Source organism: Moschus berezovskii, chromosome 13, assembly GCF_049115385.1.
Source record: "Moschus berezovskii isolate FMDL1 chromosome 13, NW_MosBer_1.0, whole genome shotgun sequence".
Lineage (NCBI taxonomy): Eukaryota > Metazoa > Chordata > Mammalia > Artiodactyla > Moschidae > Moschus > Moschus berezovskii.
In genome coordinates, this window is record NC_142472.1 from 73,141,613 (window position 1) to 73,166,506 (window position 24,894).

The 24,894-nt window shown below is 47.8% G+C and overlaps 1 protein-coding gene across 2 annotated transcripts in view; it reads left to right on the plus strand.

Annotated features, from left to right (window-relative positions):
* Positions 1-3,631: 3,631 nt before the first annotated feature.
* ENOX1 (ecto-NOX disulfide-thiol exchanger 1) overlaps positions 3,632-24,894 on the plus strand; it is a 688,766-nt gene continuing 667,503 nt past the window's right edge. For both annotated transcript variants that reach the window (XM_088842775.1, XM_055426042.2), the window contains exon 1: positions 3,632-3,884. The gene's annotated coding sequence lies outside the window, so the exon portion shown is untranslated. The remainder of the gene's footprint in view (positions 3,885-24,894) is intronic.

The window sequence follows — 24,894 nt, forward strand, 5'->3', positions numbered from 1 at the left end:
GGTTATGGACAGGGAAGCCTGGCGTGCTGCCATCCATGGGGTTGCAGATCAGACACGACTGAGCGACTGAACTGAACTGGACTGATGAAGCAGGTCTCAATAGTTACTTGTGCGGTTTACCGATTTGCTTCTGCACCTTCTAGGCTCTGGCAGTTAAATAACTTAGATTAAAAACAGATGTAAGGACAGTAGTGTATCTACCAATTCATTTCCCTTTAGTCATAAATGTCAATATGCAAAGGATCTATGTTATATGGGGGTTCTTACCCTGAGCTTCAGAGGGTGTTCCCTAAACTCTCTGAAATTTTATTCAGTTTTTTTGTGTGTTCATATGTTCACTTTGTTGGGGAGAGGATCTAGAACTTTCTTCACTTCCAGGAAATCCATCACTCCATAAACTATTAAGAACAAGTGGTATTTAATATTTTCTCCTGCATCTTGAATATCAGCACTGATAACTCTGGAAGCCCATCTACACTTGCTTGGAATACACTATAACATTTTTTTCTGATCTTTTACTTTCCTAAACATGCCTGATCTCCAGTTAGAATTAAGTTGCCCTAAGCATTTAATAATATCTGGAATAAACCAGTGTATAAAGCATGAAGACAGAGAGGATAACTGAAACTTCTTCTTGTTCCCAGGCTGCACTCTTTACTGAGCTGGCATTTGGGTCCATGTGCAGGTCAAGGTATTTTTTATCATTTACAACTCTAATGCACGAAGTGATCGGTGCCCTAATTATGGGGGAAATTACCTGTATCCTTATGCACGCTCACACCACTAAACTCAACAGCAGCATTTCAGCTAATGGTCTGTCTTCTCACTTGAAAGAATTTGGGGCAATTGGCTCCCAGCATGAGGAGTTGATTTTTGAATTCATGGTACATCTCACAGCCTAAATTTACCAGTCTTCGGAGTTAGAAAACTTTTGTTGTTTCTGTAGACGGACAGAATAGATTAGTTAGTTGTGGTCAAATCAGTTTAAAGTGTTTCTCTACACACCCTACCCTTTCCCAGTCCTGTATTTCTAAGGAATTTAATGTTTAACTAGGTTTATTGCACTGCTGCCAGTTTTTAAAAAAGGCAGTTAAGGAGCATTCCCTTTTAAGGAAGAAAAATCAAACTTTTATAATTACGCTATTAAGTCTCAGTTTAACTGATAATAACATATGCAAATGAATCTTTCAGTAGAACATTTTATTATTACTTAGTGTTTAGCTAGCATGAAGAGCCATGGTTTACAGCATTTTAATCCTAGCTCCTCCTCCAAACTTTAAGTGGGTCAGAAGCACTTTTAACTCTTATGTTGTGATTTTTTCTATTATCTTTTAAATTAACATTTATTAGGAGTGCTACAAGCCTACATTCTTGTTTTTAAATTTTGGCTTCTTGTAAATGTTTTTGTTTTCACAAGGCCAAGTGTGCTCCTTTTGGTGCTCATCAGAGAAGTTATGCCTTTGTTCCATTCTTCCATCCTACCAAGTGAGCAAGCTCTTGGGAAGCTGTTGAATGAAACCCTAAAGGCATCTTTCTAAGCAAAATAAAGCTTTACAATTACATTGGAAGACTTTGACTCATACCCATTTTAAAGGTTGGCTGTCAAGAGTCCATTTGGAGTGTCAGAGATTTTCTGCTCCTGCAAGTTCTAGAGCTTTCTTTCAAGTAAAAAAATTAAATATCCACGCTTTTAACAAGAATTCCATAGCACAACATATGGCTTCTAAAATGATTGTAAATTGAGTGACACAAGAGAAGTCATTTAAAGGGACTCCCACTAGAGAACACAAGGCAGCACCCAAATAAATCCATTTTAATTTTCACTTTATTTTCCGTTCTGCTTCAAAGCTGTGATATCGAGTGGAGAGAGAAGCAGTTCATAGGACAGCCCGAGTTCAAACGCACTGAAATTTAGTATGCAATGTAAAATCGAGGACTTCTGCTTCTCAGAGGATAATTGTGGAAATACCAGCGTGGAACGGTGTGGGCTTGGTGCTAGAGCAGAATTAGTAATCTGAGATGACCCTGCATAGATTGGCAAGTAGCCATGAAGTAATGCTTTTTACCAGAGAAAAGCTTGTACCTGACAAGCTATTAGAAGTGTGCATTTCTCTTAAAACTCTCTTCCTGTCCTGCACGAAAAAAGACATTATAAACTGCTAATGAAATGTGACTTTCGTGTTGAGAGACCAGATTCCCCCAGGACTGAAATGAAGCACTCTTTAGCCTTCTCACACCCGGGTGTCCTCTGGAGTTCCCTGCAGAGTGCACTCTGCCTGCACCTTGGCGAGACAGCACTAAGGGTCAGTATTCTCTGCTGTCTTTCTTTGCACTGGGGCTCTGGCCGCCAGAGGGGAAAATAGTCACACACACACACACACAGGGTAATGGCCTAAGTGAAAATCAAGCATGCCTGATGGGGTGGTAATGACTTTCCCAGCATCCAAGCCTTTGCCTTCAGGACATGTGAAGATAGAAAACAATGTCATTCATTTAACATTTATAGAGAATACACAGAGTGCACGGTGCTGGGCTCAGTACTGGAGGACACGCAAAAGTACGCGGAACACAACCCCTGCCGGCGGACTCGGACGGGTTATTTCAAATATCAAACAGACCTTATGACCTTTTAAGAAATTCTTGAGTGAATAAAAGTGCATTCCGAATTTAAAATGAGCAGGATAAAGAATACCGCTAGGACGACAAATCTTTTAGGAGAAAAGGCATGCAGATAAATGTGCTTGAGCATTTTATTTCTGTGATATAAAGTGTAGCCTGGATGAGTGAGAGAGTAGCGGTTTAAAAGGTTTAAGAGGCGCCAGGCTGGCTGGTTCTTGGAGAAGCCAGACTTCAAAGAAGCACAGTGTTCAGATGCCTTGCACAGTGAGCTGGCTGCGAACAAAGAGGAAGCCAGCACTTTTACCTGGGCAGTGGATAACTTTGAGGAAAAGTGCCCTCCGAAGGGGAAAACAGGCAACGTTCCGCCCGGAGCGGAAGCCCCCACAACCCTCCACTCTGCCAGCCGACCGCACCCGGGACCGACCTCACCCCCGCTCCCCGGCCCGGCTTCCTCCACCCAGCGGAGGCGGCGGGCCGCGCCGCCCGGGGTCCACCGCCCACCGCACGCCTGCAGCCCTTGCGCACGCCGGCTGCAGCCGGTAATCGGCCACGTGCGCCTGGGTTCCCCGGCTCGGCCCCGGGCGCCTCCACGGTAGAGGTGGCAGCGGTGGGGGTCTCGATCCCTGTCCTCCGCGCGCAGCCGAGAAGTCCGGACGGCGGCGGCGGCGGGAGCGAGCGGCCCGGCCCCTCCCCAGAGCGGGCAGCGCGACCGTGGGCTGCGGGCGCCGCCTCCGCTGCGTCCGTGGCTGCGCGTCCCGCTCGGTTCGGCCCCGCTCGGATCCGGAACCCGCGCGCCCTGCGCGGCCGTCCCATCCTCCTCGGCGTCGCCCGGCGGGCAGCTCCTCCCCGCGGCGAGACGCGCGTTCGAGCCTCCTTCCCCGGCTTACGGATTCCCGAGGCAGGAGAATTTTGCCTCGGTCCCTACGAGCATCTCTCGGCCTCTTCCCCCCTCCCCGTGGGCGCGCGCGCGCGCACACACACACACACTCACACACACACTCTCATACTCGCCGGCGCGCGTGCGCACGGCCGCGCGCCCGGAGCCGCGGAATCTCCGGCGCCGCTACTCACACGGGCTTCCAGCCGCCACTGGGCGTCCTCTGTCTGCGGCAGCGGCGGCCGAGGCGGCGGCGGGGAAGGCGGCTGCAGCCCGGCCCGGGCTCAGAGCTCGGCGCCCAGGACAGAGTCCGGGGGAGAAGCGGAGAAGGAGGGCGCGGAGGCGAGGAGGAGCCGCGCCGCGCCCGCTCCTGGTGCCGCGGCCCCAGGTAAGCAGCTCCGGGGGGCCCGCAGCATCCCTGGGGCGTCCGGGTTCGGAGCGGGGGTTCCGCGGTCACGCCCCGGCCGCAGTACTGGGATCGAGGCTCGGAGGGGAGTGGGCTCGCGGCGGGGGAAGGGGAAAAAGAAAAGGAGCTCGAGGTGCGGCCGGGAGGGAGGGGTGCAGGGGAGCGTGAGGGGCTTCGGCGCAGCCTCCCGCGCCCTTCCCCTTCCTGTCTCAGCTCCACTAGCCTCACTTTTACAAGCCGGGAGGGGGCGGCTGCCTGGCGCCCCCGGACGGCCGTTCCGAGCTCTCTCCCCCGCCGCCGCCAGCCAGTGTTGGCTCTGGGCTCCGCGCCCGCCGCGCGCCCACCACCTCCCGTGCACCTTGGACAGCGCACCCCGCCGCTGGCGTCCCCCAGCACCGCGCCCGGGTCCGCGCCCGGCTCGCGCAGCCCTCCCGCCGCCCTCTGCTTTCCAGGTCGTCACCCTCCCGCCCAACCTCCGTCCTCCTCCTCCTCCCAGCCCTGGAGGACTCCCTCGGGTGCGGGCCTGAAACTTTCCTCCCGGTCTTGCCTGAGCCGGGTACTACTGTTGTTATCTGTGACTGTCCCCTTACTCGGGGGGAAGTCAAACGTCGTGGACCGGTCCTGTTTATCTTTTTGGCGGGAGCATGTCCTGCCCGAACCGGGCCGAGGCAAAAGAGGCACTGGGCAGGGGGACTCGGGGGCTGCCGGGGTGCAGAGCCCGCGCCTCCGGACCCGGACGCCCGCCGCCTCGCCGCCTCCCCGGACCCGACACGTGCGCGCCTCCCACGGACGCGGCCCCTCCCCGACCACCTCGCGTCCTCCCCCGGCACGGCCAGGGCCACCCCATAGGTTGGACACCCGGGGCTTGCGGGTTCTGATTGGCCGAAGGCGTGACCCCGCCCCCTTTCGGAGGGGGTGGTCCGGGAGTGTTGTGGTTGTCAGCGGCGGTGCGCACGTGGGGTAAGTGGGGTCGACAGGTAGGGGAAGCGAGGCCCCTTGGGTCCCCGCGACCCGCTGTGCAGAGCTACACTCCCACCCGCCTTCCCCCAAGTACACGCCTGCATGTCTCCTCTTCTGTCTTTTTTCCCCCACCATTTTGCTGCTATGACATTAAAAAATCAACTGGCTTGTGGCCTTTCTTTTGTTAATATTGTATTTTTTCGGTGGCGGAGGTTTTTAAAGCAGATGTAGAAAAATCGGGAAGACAAGTGTTTATGGGGAGGGTCAAGGCAAACTGCAGGTTTGAGTCCGGTAGTTTGCAGAAAGTAATGAGTGTCTAAGGAATACGAAAAGGGTGGGGAGAGCATGTTTCTTAGTGAGATGGGGATACAGGTGAACAAGCTTGAGAAGCTGCGGGAGAAGGAAGTGGGTCATGTGTGGGGTGAGACCTGAAGAAGAAACCTGGGTTGGGCGCTCCCTCCCAGGAGCAGTCTGCTGAGGATGGCTTTGTCCGGAAAAGTGATCATTTGACAAGTATTCAGTTAATTGTTTAACACACTGTTTCTGTTTTGCTAAAGTTGCCCTTTTGATAGCAGATTTTATAGTAATAACGTCAATCCACGTAATGAGTTTTGCTTATTACCAGTTTCTTACAACGTGCAGATTTACAAGTGGTGGTGAATTTCAAAAGGTGAATTTCAAAGGCTTGTTTAGAGGAATGAACTAAATAAAGTGCTTTGGAAATATTGTGAAGGAAGATGGATGAGCGTTGCATAAAATGCAAAGACTGTTCTGGCATTATTTAGGGTCTTCGCAGAAATATATGTGTGCGCATAAGTGATACTGATTTCTCTTCATTTCAGAGCATGATTGCCTCTAGCAGTTTCCAGCTTTAATTCCTTCAGGCTGTTTTGATGTTGTGTCTGTACATCTGAGAATATTGTAATTCTTATCTTTAGAAGCCTTGTCAATGGAAAACAAACAGCAACTGATGCAAGCGAATGTTGACAACTTTATATTGAGTACACTGCGTTATTTTATTTGTAAGCTAGTGAAATATGCAAGAGTAACATAGCATGACTGCTATTCCTGAGGGACCAATATCAGAACAAAGGGGAATCATATGAGGCTATTCCAGAGAGAACAATATATGTTAATATTCTTGGGTGTAAAGAAAAACAGAATTTTCCCATTCGAATTATTATCTTTGTACACAGGGGTAGCAGGTGATGACATGAAGTAAAACAACAAACGGTCAATGATTCCAAAGTAGATAGTAAAGGCATTCCATTTATTATTTTTATATCAGTAGAATTGCTTTCCTGACTGGAGAACTTATATTCAAGGGACAGAATTTGAGACATCTGGCAAGTTGGAAATTATTGCTATTGTTGAGAAAATAATTCTGACTGTGTTTTCGTAACTCCAGGTCATGCTTTAATTTGCCCTCTGGGATTTAGATCTAGTTTTTGGCCTATTCAATTTAGATGAGTTTGGAGGTAGGTAGTACGAGAATGTATAATAAATAATCACACACGCCCATACATACACATGCAAAATGTGTGTGTGTATATCAGCACACAGCTGTATATGTATAAACTTAATTTAGGGATACGTTCAGTGTGTTTGTTTATATATATGTTTATTGTTCTTAGAATTTTTTCGCATTTCTTCTTGTCCAAAAGGTGGCCCTATTTTAAACTGTGGAAAGCATTATCACCGTAGAACTGGCCAATAGATCATGGAAACAGACAATAGTATTTTGTTGCTTGGCAACCACCTACTGTGAATGGAAAACAAAGCGGTGACAGCTGCTTCCACATCCTGATACTCATACTGTAGCTCGGGCATTGCAACCCTCTGAAGGAGACAGATCTACCAGGTTGCATTTGAGGAAGGTGAAGCTGTTTCCTTTGGAGGGGGATGTTTTTAAAAAGAACATTTCAACATTTTATTATAATCAGAATTACATTGTTATTGTGGGATGAAATGAAGCATCTCATTTCAATCGCCCTCTTAAGCCGGGTAGAAACTGAAAAATGCAAGGCTGGGAGGACTGTTTAGACCCTCCTTCTCCCCCTTGTAGTTGTTAAACACCATAAGCACGTTTTCTGCCGCTCTCAGATGCTCTTAGGATTTTATAAAAACTTGAGTTCTCTCTGATACCTAAATAGGTGACTGGGTTTTACTGCCAGGAGGGAGTTAGAGATGGATGCTCTGGCCTAAGCCTTTAGTTTTAAGGGACACTGAGGCGCAGGGAGGTGTTGTGACTCAGACCTGGTGACCGAGCCCTCTCCAGGAGGTCTTGCCTTGGGTCACACTTGAAAATCCCCCCCTACCCCGTTTCCTCCCCCAAATCTTTTTATTTTGTTTTGTTCTTTATTTACACATAATTTGTAATAACGAATTTTACCCTGATAAAGATCATTAGAAAAACACAGTAGTATTTGGGAGTCAAAATTCAGTGTTGACACCAGGCTCCATTATGGCTTTAGATACCTTGTGTACCATGTTCAGCCTTCAGTCTCAGAAAGTCCTGGGACTCCCACCTCTTTCCTCAAACTGGGAATGCCTTTTCCCTTGCTTTGGTAATTGTTTACATCTTTGGACAGTCTTTAATGTTCTCCTTTTCTCTATATGAATTTAAAATGGGGATGAGATTGAGGATTGTGTCGGTCAGCCAGTATACTTGTAAGAGTTTAACCATTACAGCTAGTTAATCACTTGTTGTGGTCTTCTGTCTGCAAGGGATAGACATTGTTGGTCTAATGATCGGGGCTCTAAAAAAAAAATGAACTTATTTAGAAAACAGACACAGACTCACAGAGAACTGTGAGAACTTAGAGAACTGAATTTATGGTTCTCCGGGGAATGAGTTGGTGCGAGGCAAGATTGGGGATTGGGATTGATATGTACACATGCTGTATTTAAAACAATTAGCCAACTAGGACCTGCTGTGTAGCACAGGGAATGCTGCTCGATATTCTATAATAACCCAAATGGGAAAATGATTTGAAAAAGAATAGATGCATGTATATGTATAGCTGAGTCACTTTGCTGTACACCTGACTCTAACACAACATTGTTAATCAGCTATGCTCCAGTATAGAATAAAAATTAGAAAAAAATAAAATACACAGGACAGCCTATGTTGCTGCATAATCCTACTTTTGGTTCTTTTCAAAACTGTTTTGCCAAAGGTGTCACCCGAAGCCTGCTTGTGGAGGATAGTCATCTATCTATGAGAGATGACAATGGCATAGATTGTTTCTGAACCCTGAGATGCTAATGAATGGAGTATTGCGTGGTGAACTTGAATCACATGTGCTTTATTAAGCCTTCTTTTTAAGCTTAGGAAATGTATTGCATGGATGATACATTTTGAGTTTCCTTCTGCCATAAATACTTTGAAGAATCTGTGTTCTGTCATTTATTGTTTATGACAAAGGTAGGCATTTAACTTTAATACACCTTAACTGGAAGAAAAACTTGGATTGGACTGGTTGGAGAAACAATGTAGTGACAGTATTAAGTATTATTGAAGAATCATTTTCACCAGAAAAGCATGCACTTTAGCAGATTTGTTGGGGGGAATAAATTGATTTACAGCATGTTTCACCTAGTGTTAGAAGCCTGCTATTAACTTGTTCTAGCTAGAAGGATTTCCAAGCAGAATAATAATTTGGCAGACTTCAAGTGAACATCACTGATTTTTAAAATCATTTTTCACAGTCTGTAGTTCAGGACAAGCACTTTCTTTGGGTCTCCTAGGAGTAATCTAAATTTTAAAGTTATTATTACTTAAAAAAATCAGAACGGTCTCTCTTTTTGTGGCATGATGTTAAATATTCTGTAGTTCATTAATTTATTCCACTGGAATCTTGAAATTTAATTAACTTCCTTCTTCTGTCTTCATGTTCAAGATAATGTGTGTGTATGCATACATATGTGTTGGCATTCTTTTTTCCTTTTTGTTGTTTTTATCCTAACAATAGAATGCCAAAGGGCCTGATTTGTATTTTTTTTCATACAATAAAGAGAATCTTTAAGCAAGAGATATTTATGTTTTCCACTTCCTTATGTCAGCTTCTGGTATTATAAGCTGTAAACTCTCGCCCACACAAATAGGATGATTGCTAAAAACAAGCAAACAAATAAATATTTATCTAAGCAGCATCCCATTTGCTGCCCTGCAGGCTAGCCAAGAAAGCATATTTTCTCATTCTCCAACACATATACCCGTCTACACACACGCATATACACACTGAGTTTAAGGTCTTACGTATTTTTCCTTTGGTGGTTTTAATTTTAAGGGTGGACAGAAATAGTATTTGATGGGGCTACCTGTGTATGATAGATTTTAAGCAAAGTCGATGGATTCAGATTTTCAGAAATGCAGCAGAAGAGGAAGAATTAAATTTAATTATTCCCCTTGGAAAAATGTCAAATTTATGCTGACCGCATCACCTATGACCCTTCCATCAGCACCCAGTACCTGCAGCAGCGCTTGGCTTGCAGCAGACTGCACCTGCCACCTCCTTTTTGTGATGTTGCAAATATTTTGATATGTATCTTCATGAATAGCAAAAGTTGGGGAAATGGAGAAGAAACGACTATACTTTTTTAATTGTTTCCAGCCCTGTATAAAAGCATATCAAAAGGACTAATGTGGCCAGTGATATTTTGGAACGTACTTCTTGTCGGTGTAGAAAGTTACACCAGGGGTATTGATTTTTCACAAATACAGCCATCCTAAGTACAGAAGAGCTCTTTAATAGCCCACAGCAGCATAACAAAGGTTAGGGCAGCTGGTCTGAAGGAATACTTTATTTAACTGGAGCGGGAGGGGGAAGTCTGCTAGCCCCAGCCTGATTATCCAGACTGGAGCGTGGCCAGCGCGCTGTGGTTTAACATCCCAGACCAGGGGAGAAAAGCCACCGATGAGGTCTGTAGTGACTCTGAGTACCCAGGCCTCTGGTTTGGTCTCATTTGCGAGAGAGCTCCTTGAAAACCACAGAAACTCTTGTGCCTCTGAGGGTGGAGCCCAGAGTTCCCATCGAGGCCCCAGGTACCAAATTTCTGGTCATTGGAAGAAGCCTTCATCCTGAGACATCAGCGCCTGCCACTGAAATACGACTTTTTTCTTCATCTTGCTCCATCTCTGTGAAGTAGGTGGAGGGCGACCGTGTTTCTGGGGACAACCCCAGCAGAATCACCAGGTAGGGTCAAGCCCGAAAGGCTTCCAGTTACTCGGAGAGCATCCTTCACCTTCCCACCACGACCTCGGTCTTCTCCCTTGTAGGGATTAATTCACCGTTTTGTGTTATAGCAGCAAGTCTCTGTTAAGGTGCACGCGGATCAGCAGTTATCCGGAGCAACTCCTGAGTGTCTTGCAAAGATTAGGTGCTCAGTAGGTTTTTTTTTTTTTTTTTCGTTTTACTACTATTTTGAGAGATTTGGCAGATAGTTTTGTCCAGGGAACCAAGGTACCTAGTACCATACTGTTTCTTTTCATCAACACACATTTATTGAGCATTTACTGTATGACTGGTATTTGGCTCTGGGGATCATGGACATTCTTAAAGTGCATTTCCTGCTTGTAGAAGAGTATGCTGCCTAAAGGGAAGACTTGTGGAAAGGGCACAAGTTCAGTGTGGTTTACTGGTGACTGCTGGGAGCTGCCACTGAAGGTTTTGCACTTCGTGATATGGGTCAGTGTCTCACAGTCTGCCTGTTCTAAAGAGTCCCACTCAGTGCTTGGCACAGTGCAGATTCCTGGGTCCCACACCCCAGCCTCCCAAATCAGCATCTTCAGGGACACAGCCAGGTCAGGTAGATGCATCCGTACGCCCAGACACTCGCTGCTCCTGTACGCTTCTGCAGAACTCTTCTGCAGGCATCTACTATTCTCCACCTGACTTGTGGGGCAGCCCTGGGGCAGCAAAGCTAAGTGACCCCAGGAGTGGACCTCAGCTGACGACCAAAGAGAGCAGGGAGGCAGTGCCCTGGCCCAGCCCATGCAGAGACTGACCCCTGTCCTGCATGATGTCCCAGGGTCCCCTAGTGAGACTGACGGTGCTGCCCGTGGGGGCCATCTCCTGCAGGATCTGGGCTTTCTTGGCTGCCTTCCTCCCCACTAACTAGTCCTTCCCAGGATCCTCTCTCAGATGAATAACTTGCATTCAAGAGACCTCTGTCTCAAAGTCTGTTTCAGGAGAAACCCAACATAAGACACTGCAGAATCTGCTTATTTATTTTAAAAATCATGCCCCCACTGGCTCAGCGGTAAAGAACCTGCCTGCAGTGCAGGAGACTTGGGTTTGATTCCTGATCCGAGAGGGAAGATCCCCTGGAGAAGGAAATGGCAACCCACTGCAGTATTCTTGCCTGGGAAATCCCATGGACAGAGGAGCCTGGCGGACTACAGTCCATGGGGTTGCAAGAGTCGGACATGATCTAGTGACTGAATTACTACCATCCAGGTTTCACTAATTAGGAAAATTTGGGAGCTCTGGCTTCAGGTGATAGCTTCTGAAGAATTACGATGATGGCATCGTTACTGTTGATAACAGTTGTTGGGACGGATTGATAGAGGAAGAGCTGGGGGCATGGAGACCAGCTCCGACGTGGCACTGCCCAGACAAATAGTGAAGATAGTGGCTGGGGGCTGGAGATGGGGAGGGGCTGCAAGATGGATTTGGATGGAAAGCTGGCTGGAAAAGTCAGCATGATGCAGAGGCCTGAGACGCGGGCTCACTTAGCGCGTCCCTAGACCGAGACCTCGGTCCCCTCCCCACAGCTCTACCTGCTCTGTCCCTCCGGCTCACTGACCCCCTAAAGGGCCGGGTCGCCTCTGCCTTGCCTGCAGTCCTTGTCAGGCTGTCTTAGAGTTAAGTAGTAGAATTCTAGGCATAAATAAAAGAAGACAGAAAGATAAATTGAAGCATATAAATAATTCACCACCAGATCATTAAAGGAAGAAAGTTATATTTCACAGGCAGGATTTGTGGAGTGGTAGAGAAGGAGAGTTGGAGAGATGTCCGTGGTGCGTGTCCATTTTGTGATGAATAGTGATTTTTTTCCCCCCACCCTCATACTCTTGGCTAAGAAGGGATTTTCATCCAGCATCAGTTTCCGGAAGACCTAGCATGCACTTCTATCTGTTGTTTTCCCTTCTTCTCCCGGAGCCTGTATTTTAGCTAAGTGGATGAGTGGTGGCTGGGATGGGCTGGCTCTTGCCTCTTGATCTGTCAAAGTGCCAGGCTCTCCCAACGCAGCTTCTCCCACTGGTTCTTAGGCCACCAGCTCTCACAGGAAACCAGAGGGTGTGGGAAGGAAAGCATGCATTCCAGAAAGAGAGCAGTTTTGAAATGAATCCTTCATCGTGAAATGAGCAGGTTAAGGCTTGTTAGTTGACCTGTACTAAGATCAGGCGGCCTCCTAATTGTCCTGTGCGTGAATATTAATGTCCCCGCTCCGTCTGCAGTCAGAAAGGCCAAGGCTGAAGAATCAAACACAAGTAAGTGACACCATCATATTTCTGCAAAAGTAACCCTGAGCCAATGACACAGAGTAGACAGAATTTGGAGGAGCTTCAGATGGGGCCAGCTCAGAGCTTCCTGGGCCTCACTGCACAGGCAGATCAGGGTCCCGAGAGCAGAGATGCTGTGCTTGTGAGTATACAAACTGGAGACACTTATGGGGGAAACACGGTGGAAAGGAAGAGGGCTTAATAATTGAGAAGAGTCTGCAGGTATGTCTGGGCTTCCCAGGTGGCGCTAGTGGTAAAGTACCTGCCTGCCAATGCAGGAGACAGAAGAGATGAGGTTCAGTCCCTGGGTCGGGGAAGATCCCCTGGAGAAAGGAAGGCACCCACTCCAGTATTCTTGCCTGGAGAATTCTTTGGACAGAGGAGCCTGGCGGGCTACAGTCCATGGGATCTCAAAAGAGTTGGACACGACTGAAATGAATTAGCATGCATGCACACATTTATGATATTTTTTAATTAAAATTTTAATTTGGAGATTATAGATTTTTGTGCAGTTGTAAGAAGTAATACAGAACCTGTGTACTTTTTTTTTTTAATGTGTAAATATGTTTGAAACTTTTCAAGTTGTATACTTAATTTTTTTGGCTGCACGGCATGCAGGATCTTGGTTCCCAACCAGAGATCGAACCCAAGCTCTCTCTGTTGGAAGTGTGGACTTCCAGTAGACTTCCAAAGGCTGCCGGGGAAGTCATGAGCCTGTGTCTGGTAACATTTCCCACCCCACCTCACTCCCTGCCCCTGGTAACATCTTAGGGACCTGCAGGGCGGCATCATGACCAACCTGGATGGCTGCAGGCGAGTCTTCTTCAGATTTCCCCCGTTTCACTTGGACTTATTTGGGGGGTTGTGCTCAGCCATGCTCGTGTATATTTTCTCCTATTTGATACTATATTTTTTCAAAGAGCCTTTTTTTCCCCTAGGAGTTTTTTTTTTGGGGGGGAATGTGCTTGTTAAGACTGCTGCTGCTGCTGCTAAGTCACTTCAGTCGTGTCCGACTCTGTGTGACCCCATAGACGGAAGCCCACCAGGCTCCCCCGTCCCTGGGATTCTCCAGGCAAGAACACTGGAGTGGGTTGCCATTTCCTTCTCCAATGTGTGGAAGTGGAAAGTGAAAAGTGAAAGTGAAGTCGCTCAGTCGTGTCCGACCCTTAGCGACCCCACGGACTGCAGCCTACCAGGCTCCTCCATCCATGGGATTTTCTAGGCAATAGTACTGGAGTGGCTTGCCATTGCCTTCTCCGTGTTAAGACTAGTCCTGGGGTAATTGTAACTGAAGAAAGGGTATTATATAAATTATAGAATAAGTTACAAAGTATAGAATAAATTCCCCACCTCTTGCTACTCAGGAACTGTGCAGACCAGGTCAGGACCGCTGCACGTGGCAGGAAGGTCAGTAGGCCACTCTGCAGGTGTAACTTCCACTTCATTTATTCCTATGTGACCATTATGTGGTAGGAAGCAAACCTTTTTTTTTTTTAATAAGTTTATTTTTTAATTTATTTTTGGCTCTTGCTCGGTCATTGTCGCTGCGCCGGCCTTTCTCTAGTGGCAGCAAGCGGAGTCTGCTCTCTCCTTGAGGTGCTTGGGCTTCTTGCAGGGGCTCCTTTGGCTGCGGACTACGGGCTCTAGGACGCAGGCTTCAGTGGTTGCAGGGTTCGAACCCGTGTCTCCTGCTCCGGCAGACGGATTCTCTACCCCGCACCACCAGGGAGGCCCCAGTGAGGGACTCTTTAAGTGCGCCTGTTGGGAGGGAAGCTTGTCTGTTACAGCGCGCGGCCCGTCCTGGTCCGCATCCAGGCGCCCCTGGTCTCCCCCTCCCCTCTGGGTCCTGGGGGCTCACCCCTGCAGGCCGCTCTCCCAGGTTTCTGAGTCTGCTGGCTTTTGCTGTCCTCAGCCCTCCAAAGGCACGTAGGAGGCAGCAGAGAGAAGGGCCCAGCCAGGGAGGGTATTTTTTTCTTTCCTCCAGCTTCCTGGGGCATCCCTGGCAGTGGGAGTCCTTCCCTGGTAGCACCACTCATGCCTGACAGACCTTCTGTGGTTCCAGCTGCTCACAAGTGACCTTGGACGCCTGCAGCCTTGCCTCCTCCTATTGTCTGTTGTCCCCTGTCAGCCCAGGGGAGGCGGCAGCTTCCTGCTTTGAGCTAATCTCTAGATTATCTAACTATCCTGGTGTAGGCTCTCTGTGCCTCCCATCACCGGAGTAACCGATTCTTGCTTATAAATTTCCTCTGTGAAATATACTTGTAGAGATTCCTGTTTTCTTAGTTAGACAGCCCCCAGGTCCTCAAAGCGTGGGAATGATAAACATCTGATGAGATTTTCCTCTTTCTGACATGCTGGCTTCTTCCACCGCAAGAATCTGGCCAGCTCCAGTCCTGGCAGAAAGTACCTGCATTTTTAATGTCACCGCCTCCCACTAGGAGTCTCCTTCCTTTTAGAGACTATTCATCTTCTCCTAGGCTCTGGTTTCCGAAGCGCTAATTTCTCTTTGTCAAATATATTCTGCATTTTGGCAACCTCCCCTGGTGTCCTTGTAACGTGTCCTCGAGCTTCTCTTTGTCTTACCATCCCTGCCTTATTTTCTGCAAGTGGTCTTTCTGGCTGGCTTCATCCCTTGTGTGTGATGTCCTAGAGCCTCTGTTAGTGAGTTGGTCCCATGACTCACTCCTGAATGTGCTTTGGTTTACAGTTGTACCTCTGCTGGGCTTCCCTGTGGCTCAGTGGTAAAGAACCTGCCCGCCAAGGCAGGAGACTCAGGTTCTATCCCTGGGTCAGCAAGATGCCCTGGAGAAGGAAATGGCTACCCACTCCAGGATTCTTGCCTGGGGAATCCCATGGACAGAGGAGCCTGGCGGGCTACAGTTCATGGGGTCACAAAAGAGTCGGCCACACCTTAGAGACTAAACAACAGTCCTGGGTTTGCGGGCACTTCAGTTTCCCGTACCGAGATGCTTTCAAAATGTGTTACCAGGCTCCTCACCCCCTCATGTCCGATAGAAGCATATGTGGTTTTGTAACAAACCGTTGGTTCAGTTCAGTCGCTCAGTCGTGTCCAACTCTTTGCGACCCCATGAATCACAGCATGCCAGGCCTCCCTGTCCATGACCAACTCCCGGAGTTCACTCAAACTCATGTCCATAGAGTCGGTGCCATCCAGCCATCTCATTCTCTGTCGTCCCCTTCTCCTCCCGCCCCCAGTCCCTCCCAGCATCAGAGTCTTTTCCAGTGAGTCAACTCTTCGCATGAGGTGGCCAAAGTATTGGAGTTTCAGCTTTAGCATCAGTCCTTCCAACGAACACCCAGGACTGATCTCCTTTAGGATGGACTGGTTGGATCTCCTTGCAGGCCAAGGGACTCTCAAGAGTCTTCTCCAACACCACAGTTCAAAAGCATCAATTCTTTGGCGATTAGAACGTAATAAGGATGCTTTGGGAAGAAGGAGGTAAGACTCAAGTGGCATTTTCCAGTATAAATCTAATTTAGAAGCCGTATCAGAGGAAGCCACCTTGGCGGCCAGCTGGCGTGGTCGCCTCGTGCTCTGCTGTAAGGACTGTGTCCAGGCTCCTCCTCTACTGGAGGGCAAGTCTTGTTGGTGGCTTCTGCATGGGACCTGTAGTTGGCCACAGAGGCAGCTCTGTCCCTTCTCCAGGGGGTCCGCAGTTGAGCACAGAGAGCTGGGAATTGGAACAAGGAGAAAACCTTCCAGTTGTCTTCGACCAAGAGGTCCAAGAGCTTGCACACACAACCCAGTTGTAGGTGGCCCATCCTCAGATGCCAGGAGCAGAACCTTTTGGCGTGGCAGCACACAAGTGCTCAGCTTTGTCTGTGCCCAGGTGTCTGACTCTTGGCAACCCCATGGACTGTAGCCGTCCACGTTCCTCTGTCCATGGGATTCTCCAGGCAAGACCTGACTGGAGTGAGTTGCCATTCCCTTCTCCAAGGGATCTTCCCGATCTGAGGATCGGACTGCCTCTCCTGCGTCTCTTGTGTTAGCAGGTGGATTCTTCACCACTGAGCCACATGGGAAGCCCTCAGCATACAGGGAGATACCCTAAATTCCCAGTCGTGCAAATCACCACCAGGTCTAAGGACTGGAGCTTGGGGAAGTCGAGAGCTTTGGCTAAAGGAGAATTTAAGTATTGAGAAATAGCTGATGACATGGTGCCCAGTCCTGATGTTCTCCTGCCCTTGGGGGGGAACAGGGCTCATGCAGAGTTTTGCACAGATGGGCCTCCTTGGCACTGGGTCACTGGCTAGTCTCTGCTCTCCACGGTGAACCCAAGTGGTGAGAGCTGGGCCTGAGGACTGTGGATTAGAGGCTCTGAGTGAGCTGACAATGGAAAAGAAATGAGCTTATTTTCAATGGACAGAAGCTTTGAAGGAAGTTAATTAAGACACACTTACAAATTAGGGTTCTAGTTAATACAAATGCAAGATTGAAAAGAATAAGTCGCTTGCACACCTATAATCACCAAAGAACAATTTGTTTAGTAACAAAACACCAATTATGTCTGCTCTTATGTGAGTTTCTCCTCTATTTCCCTTGCGAAGAAATATCCTTCAGAACAGACTGAATTCAGCATCCTCTCTTCCCAGGTCAGGCTCTCCGCATTTTCCTTTAAGAAATTGGTACCCACGAGAGAGCCAGCCCATGGTTTCTCCTGACATCCTTCTAAAGCTTGGTCTTCCACCTGGTTCAGGTGCATCTCTCTGCAGAGATACAGTCTCTATTTCTTCCCGTATTGCTCAGTGATGGGCAGTGGCCCAGGAGAGTCTGGATGTGGAGTTTTCTTGAGCGTCAGGGACTTGACTGCCCAGAAACACAAAGCAGGTGCTGCAGGAGCAGAGAGCTGGCTTTCTGTGCCAGGTGGGTGTTCTCTGTGCTGGGCTGAGTTGGCCCTAAGTAGTTGGTGACATTTCTCATCTAGTTATTAATAATGTTGACGTGTATATTTTATGGTTGCCAGGTTCCCACTGGGTGCTGGGAACGCAGGAGTGGACAAAAAGTCCCGGTCCTGTCCTCCGGGGAGTCCATAGTTTACTGGAAAGAATATCAAGTAAAACAAAAAGCGTGACGTAACTGAAGCTTATGAGAAGTTCTTGGAAGAGACCAGGTTTCTCTGAGAAGATACCATGAGGGTGGTTAGGGAAGGCCTGTATGGGAGAGTCATTCAAGACCTGGAGATCGGTTGGGGTTGTCCCGGGGCATGGTGGTAGGGAGGGACCCGTGTGTGAGCGGGGGTCCCTGGAAGAGGCCGCGTGGCTTCAGGGCAGAGTGGGGGTGACTGTGGCTGCTGTGAAGCTGCTGAGAGTAGGCTGGGGTCCGGCGACGCAGGACCTGCCAGGCCAATCTGAGGACTTTGGATTTTAGCCCAAACACCCTGGGGCATCACTGAAAAGGTTTTTGTTTTGTTTTGCTTTTTTTTTTTTCAATCGGGGTGAAATTTATACAACATAAGCTGACCCATTTTAAAGTGAACAAATCGGCATTTTGTGTGCACAGTGTTGTGCAGCTGCCACCCGTGTCTATCCTAAAACATTTTCATCACCCGGAATGGAAACCCCCGACCCACGCAGCAGTCGTGGGTTTAGGGAGTCACGTGGTGCGATTTTATTGCGTAACATCTTTCTGGCAAGCTTTTGGAGACGGCAAAGTGAGGGCAAGAGTGAAAGCAAGACAAGCAGCTGGGAAATTAGAGTCGACTCTGGGAAGAGGTGGTGGCAGTGGCTTCCTGGACCGGGGGGCCAGAGGAGTCACCAGAGATGTGGAGAAGGGAGGGATGAGCCAGGCGAGAATCGGACCGTTACGCGCGATGATCTGTAAGTGGCTTGTTCACCTTGTAATAACCTATGTCACTGTTTCCCAAAGGGTGATCCATACCCCGTTCAGACGTATGGCGGATGCTTGTTGGAGGTACAGCTCCTTAAGCCCACCCCAAGATACCGAAGCAGAAGGAATGAGGCGGGCTCCCTAATGGATTCTTACAGGAACTGCGGTTTGAGAACCACTTACTGTCTTCTCATTCTGATGCCCTTTCAGGTTGAAGGTCGCCAGCAGTCCATCCAAGAGGGATGAATCAGAACGAGACACAGGATAGACAAACAGATTGCCTAGCGCACGCTTGTGACTTTGAGTGGGAGAGATGCTTTTCTGAGATGTGTCTTTGACTTGTTGCCCAAGGCAGACTGGGATGTGTAATGCAGACAATTTTATGGGTGGTGTTTGTTTTTGATTCTTTTCCCTTGAGGAGCATCGTGCCCCTCCCAGCATTAATGGTTATTGACTTGTGAACAATAGCATTATCATGAAATACAGCGTAGGTACTGTGTAGTAATTTATTGTGTTGTTTAGTCGCTAAAGCGTATCTGACTCTTTTGTGGCCCCATGGCTGTAGCCCGCCAGGCTCCTGTGTCTTTGGGATTCTCCTGGCAAGAATACTGGAGTGAGTTCCTATTTCCTTCTCCAGGGGATCTTCCCAACCCAAGTATCAAACCAGCATCACCTGCTTGGCAGGCAGATTCTTTACCACTGAGCCACCTGGGAAGCCCAGTTTATTGTTAAAAAAGCCAGCAACTGCAGGAAATTAACTTGTAAAGAAAACCATCCTGGTATTTTTGGAGTTACCTTCTAGCTACAAGATTCTTACAACTTTAAAGAGATATTTCCCCCAATTAACTGACTTTAGAGCCAGAGTTTTTGAGACTTCATAGTCAGAAAATGCTACAAGCTGTAGTAAAAATCACCAACAAAGAGATGGAGATTTCTGTCTTTGACTTCTGTTTTCCACTTGCCTTTGGTACATTTTTCTAACCCAGTGCTTCCTCTTACAGACAGAATTTCCCACCACGTCTAAGCCAAGTCACTTCCTGCCAAGTCTAAGCCACTCAGATGATTCTGTCCTAATGGTGTTTGTATCTTTCAGATAATCCTCTTCCTCCCAACAATTTAGATAATATGTTTGGTTGAATTATACCTTTAGAACCGAAATAGCTCATGGAGAGCATCTAGTTTTCTAGTCTGCTTGAAGTGATTACCTTTGGAGAGCTTGAAGGGGCTGTCACAGTCCTTGGTGCTGGGGAGTGGGGTTAGGTTTGCTGGGGGAACTGTCCCTGTGAGAAGAGGGTGCGGATGTCCATCAGCAGCCAAAGAGTTAAGCTCTCTGCACCGCAGCATGGCAGCATCCCACAGCAGCCGGCCCTGTGCCCTTTTCCCGCTCACTGGCACCTGCTCTTTCTGGAAGCAGCTGTGTGTTACCCTCTCTCTGCCCCTCCCGCCCTCCCCGACCCCCGCTTTCCTTTTTGGGAAAATGAGGTGCTCAGCTTCTTTAAGAAGATGTTTCATTTTGATTAATATTATTTCCACTCTCCTAGAAAGACGCTTAGGCACCTCGGGCTGTGTTTTTTTTTCAGCATGTACAAACTCAGATCTTAAAGTGGTTTCACTGCTTCATCATGGAATTTTATAAAGAAATAATATTTTGAGTGTCTGGCTAGCATCTTCTTTTTTTTTTTTTAAATCTTGAAACACTTCAGTTTTGTGAGGGATAGGAGTCAAAACTTTCCATTTATTTTACGCTCAAGATACACAGAATGAATAAATAACTTTTCTTAAAGCTTGATTTTTCTGTGTCCCCCCCCAAATACATGTTGTTATATAAGAGCAAACACTTTAGAAGAATACAAAGAGGAAGGTTAAATTCTTCAGAAATCCTGGAGCTAACCATTGCTTCCCTTTTAGTAAAGTTCTTCCAGGCCTATCTGTCTGTCTCTGTCTCTGTCTCTCTGTATATATGTGTATGCATGATGTTTTCATCTGTATGTAACATTTCTTCATTATACAGATGAAATTTTAAATAAAAGGGATTTGGCTATGCATGCTATTCTGTAATCTACTATGTTGTTCTGCTGACGTGTGCTGGGCATCCTTCCATGTCAACAAATATATCTTATCTTTTTAATGACTGAATAGTTGTATTGGATGCTTTTCGTTGTGAGTAATGCAAATCCCAGGGCAAACTAGCTTAAATAGTAGAACATACTGAAAAATCCTATGGGCTGGGGCTTCAGGCATGATTTAATCAGGATTTAGGATTTCTTTCTTTAGAACTTGCTTTTTTCCTTGCTCCTCATGGTGGCAAAACAGCTGAAGTTCTAGCAACCCATTCACTGTCCAGTGAAAGATAGCTGCTCTTAATCATCCAATAAACAAATCATCATTCTCATCAAAAAAAAGAAATCCTGGCTTCCTTCTGCTTGAACCGTCATAGGTGAAGCTCCAGGGAAGTGGCATGCACTGATGGCTTCAGATTTGGGTAGAAGTTCATACTAATCCAATCCAATCTCAGTGCATACATACATCCAGAGTTCTGCTAGAAAATAACGGAAACAGCTTGCTGAGGAGGCAGTTGATGCTGTCTCTTAAGCTTTACTCCAGACTTTGTTGTTGTTTAGTCACTCAGTCATGTCTGATTGTCTTGTGACCCTTTGTAGCCTCCCAGGCTCCTCTGTCCATGGGATTCTCCAGGCAAGAATACTGGAGTGGGTTGCCATTTCCTTCTCCAAGGGATCTTCATGACCCAGGGATTGAACCCATATCACCTGCTTGGCAGGCGGATTTTTACTGCTAAGCCACATGGGAATCCCCTACTCCAGGCTTACTGATGGACATTTGTTTCCGATTTTTCTATTGAAAAATCATTGCCACTCTAAGCATGCTTGTATGTACACCATTTTACACTTGCGCAGTGACCTCACTGGGGTAAACTCTTATTAGAAGAGTTGCTGGATCAAAAAGTATGTCCACTTTTCATCTAATAGCCATAAGCCACCAACTATCCAAGCTCTAAAACCACCCTTTTGCCAGTTACATGTTGAAATCCCTCAGTTGCCTGTTGGGAAGCTTTTTTTTTTTTTAAGCTTTTGAATCATTAAGCGGAGACTTTAGATTTACAGCAGAATTTCAGATGTCACAATTTCTCCGAGCAAGACAAATTTGATGTGACAGAATTTAAGATTAATCAAAGCTTCAATGGTATAAAAATGCTTCACCAGGCAGGCAAAAAGGACGGATTCCACCAGCGGCAAGTCTGTGCTTGGTGGGTGGCGGCTCAGGGGTGGCTCTTTGGGTGCCCTGAGTGGCCACCTGCACATTGCCACCAGCATGTGCTCTGCATTCATTTTGTGGCTGCCTGCTCCCATCTCAGGGTGATACGAAGACAGGCCAGATGGGATTGGAAATGCCAGAAGAGGATGGCCGTTCATGCACGTACCCTTCAATTTCAACTGTAGTACGTCTGCACGTCTTGCAGTTGAATTTTGTAGGAAAAAAGCTTGGAAACCAGCGATCTTTGGGATGATAGGATCTCATGTGCCTTGGTCATCCTTTGGAGGAAGTGAGTGGCGAGGCTTCTGCGAAGGCACACTTTCAGGGACCCAAGGGCGCAGAGGTGCTATTTGCCGGGATCACCTTTGCTAGTGTGAATGACAATGGCAAGTGAGTGGGAACCCAGCAGAATTACAGTTAGCATCTCTTGTGTATTTTCAGGCACAGTTGACATGCCATCCTGTTTAATCCTTTTCTTATGTCAGTAATCAGAGGAAAGCAAAGCTCCAGAAGACTGAGCAACTGGTCCACTGTCATAGCCGGTAGGAGGAAGAGGTAGGAAGTTTGAACCCTGTCTTCCACCACACTATGTTTTGAGGCTCCTTTTCTGCCCAGTAGAAATGAATAATAGCATTGTGCTTTGTTTTCTCTGATGATGCCAAGGAATGAATGTAATGTCTAGTATTAAAATTAAGATATGGCAGCAAAGAGAGTCACTGGAGAATTGTAAATGATAAAAGGGACTGAAAGTGCGAATGGCACAAATGAGGTGTGTGACCCAGAAAGCTGCAGTGACATCCACAGCGTTGTTGCATCAGCAGTGACAGAGGACAGACTTCCCTGTGGGACATGACTGCACGGGGGCAGCTTCATGAGCAGGAGCCTCGTGGAAAGGGGCCAGATGGGAAAAAGTAGCTGAGATGAAGCATAGGCTTCCCTGGTGGCTCAGATGGTAAAGAATCTGCCTGCAGTGCAGGAGACCCAGGTTTGATCCCTGGGTCAGGAGGGAAGGCAATGGCAACCCACTCCAGTATTCTTGCCTGGAGAATCCCAAGGACAGAGGAGCCTGGTGGGTTACAAAGAGTCAGGACACAAGTGAGCGACCAACACTTTGACACTTTTTCTTTCATAATATATATGAGCATGTTTCAGAGCTATGCATGTGCCACAGAAATATGAATTATTATTGTTAAATTAGAAATGTTTATCGTGGAAGCATATTTCCACAACAGCTATTCATCACCAATAGAGAGGTAGCAGAGTTCTGGAGACATGTGAACCTTGCTGCTCCGTTGTTGATGTGGCTTCAGCACGCTCGAAGGCTACAGCTCAGTGAAGTCAAACAATATCCTCATCAAGATAAAGAAGCAAAAGGGCAACTTCCAAATAAAGCACGACTGTGTCCGAGTGAAAAATACCTTTCTAGGAGAAAAGAGAATGTCAGGGTGTAGCGTGTCTCGTGGAGAAGAAGAATGGCTTGAACTCTTAGGAATGGGATTACGTAACACAGGGTCAGTTCTTCTGACCTTGAGAGTAAGGGAGAGCCCTTCCGATCGCGGGTCAGAAAGAGGGCTCCAGCTCTCAGGGTCTCTCTGCCCACTGCACCCCCCCCAACCCCCACTGCTGAAGGCCACGTGGAGCCGGAGGGTGGGGGAAGCACCAGCAGGCTGAGTGACCCCAGCAAGTCCCCTCTTGTATCCGGGAACCTGTGCCTTGCTGTCCGCTGCCGGGCACAGCCGTTGTCCGTGGCGTCTGCCGGTGGGCAGCCGATTCCGGGCCCCGGGGGCGCGTCGCAGGACTTGAGTCAGTGCCCAGCTGCACGCAGCAGCCCCCATGCATCGTGCGTGCGTTGCTGGGAGCTGAGTGCCTCCTGACCCACGGATGCTCTCATGCAGCCGTCCTGGGATATCTGCTAGGCTGGCTCCTCTGTCTCCTTTCCTGGGAATCCACTGCATCGCCCAGCTGATGCCGATCATTAACACCTTCGTGAAGCGTGCAGCCCCACCTCGCCTCCCCTCGGCTCCAGGCCGTCGCGGCTTGCCCTATTTGGCAGTCTCCTGAGTAGCTGTGAGCACTAGTCATGTTATTAGCTGAGGAGCTGAACAGAAGCTGAATAAAGTTTGGCTCTGTGCATCCTTCAGGGCACAGCTCCTGGTCCTGGGGCTGGAAAACAACAGAAACGGGCCCCTGGACATGGCCTCGAGCGGCACACACGCTGCCGGGGCTTCGACCATCCGCACCTCCGCGGAGAAGATGCCACCCCAGACCCGAAGCTCCAGACTTGTGCTCCCGTCTCTTTGGTCTCCAAATCTTAGCGTGAAATATTGAGTACCCTAGGAAAGCTAAATTAATGGTGAGTCAGAGTAATTAAGGCAAAGTAAATAATCTCCGAGGTTCTCATTCCCCGTGAAACTAATTTCATATCTTATCCTTCATGTGTTAAAAATAGTTCTCTGCTAATTCAAGATGCCCCTGCTCAGTGTTGGTGAAGTGCACTTCAGTTCTATTGAAAGGATGCAGATTAGAGAGTTATTTTCAAATGGGCGATTTTTTTTTTTTTTTGACGAGAGACATTTATTTTGGCACCAGGAGAGCCTGAATCTCTTTGGGCGAGCTGAGCGGTGGATACAGCTGTAGCAGGCAGCTGATGATCAAGTCGCTTATGATCACTTGCAGCTGGGACAGCCTTTTCATCCCTTTAGTGAGGACTCTTAACGTTCCCAGCCTCCCAGCCAATGATGAGATTTGCTTAGCTCTTTTGCAGGATTTTGACTAGCCGTAGCTTGACCTTGAATATATCTGCATGTTTAGAAACTACGTCTGTTTCGTTCTTCTGCTTCTCCTTTTGATGTGGCCCATTTTTAAAAATTGTGTCTTTCTTTATTATTGATTTATTTTTGGCCTCACTGGGCCCTGTTTTCTACACGTGGGCTTTCTCTAGTTGTGGCGCGTGGGCTTCTCATCGTGGAGACTTCCCTTGCTGCCAAGGACAGGCTCCTGTGCGGACTTCAGCAGTTGTGACACAGGGGCTTAGTTGCCCCGGGCACAAGAGAGCTTCCCACACTAGGGATCGAGCCAGTGTTCCCTGCATAGCAAGGCAGATTCTTAACCACTGGACCACCAGGGATGCCCTGATGCGGACCATTTTTAAAGTCTTGACTGAATTTGTTGCAGTATTAACCCCGTTGTTTCTCTTCGGCTTTTTGGCCAGGAGGCATGGAGGACTCCGGTTCCCCTGACCAGGAATCAACCCCGCAGCCCCTGCGTTGGAAGGTGACGTCTCAACCTCTGGGCCCCCAGGGAAGTCTCTGTTGAGTTCTTCTGTAGGAAGGGAGCAGTGGACTGTGAACATCATTTTAGAGGGTTTTTTTGTCACCTTAAAATAATGATGACAAATGCAT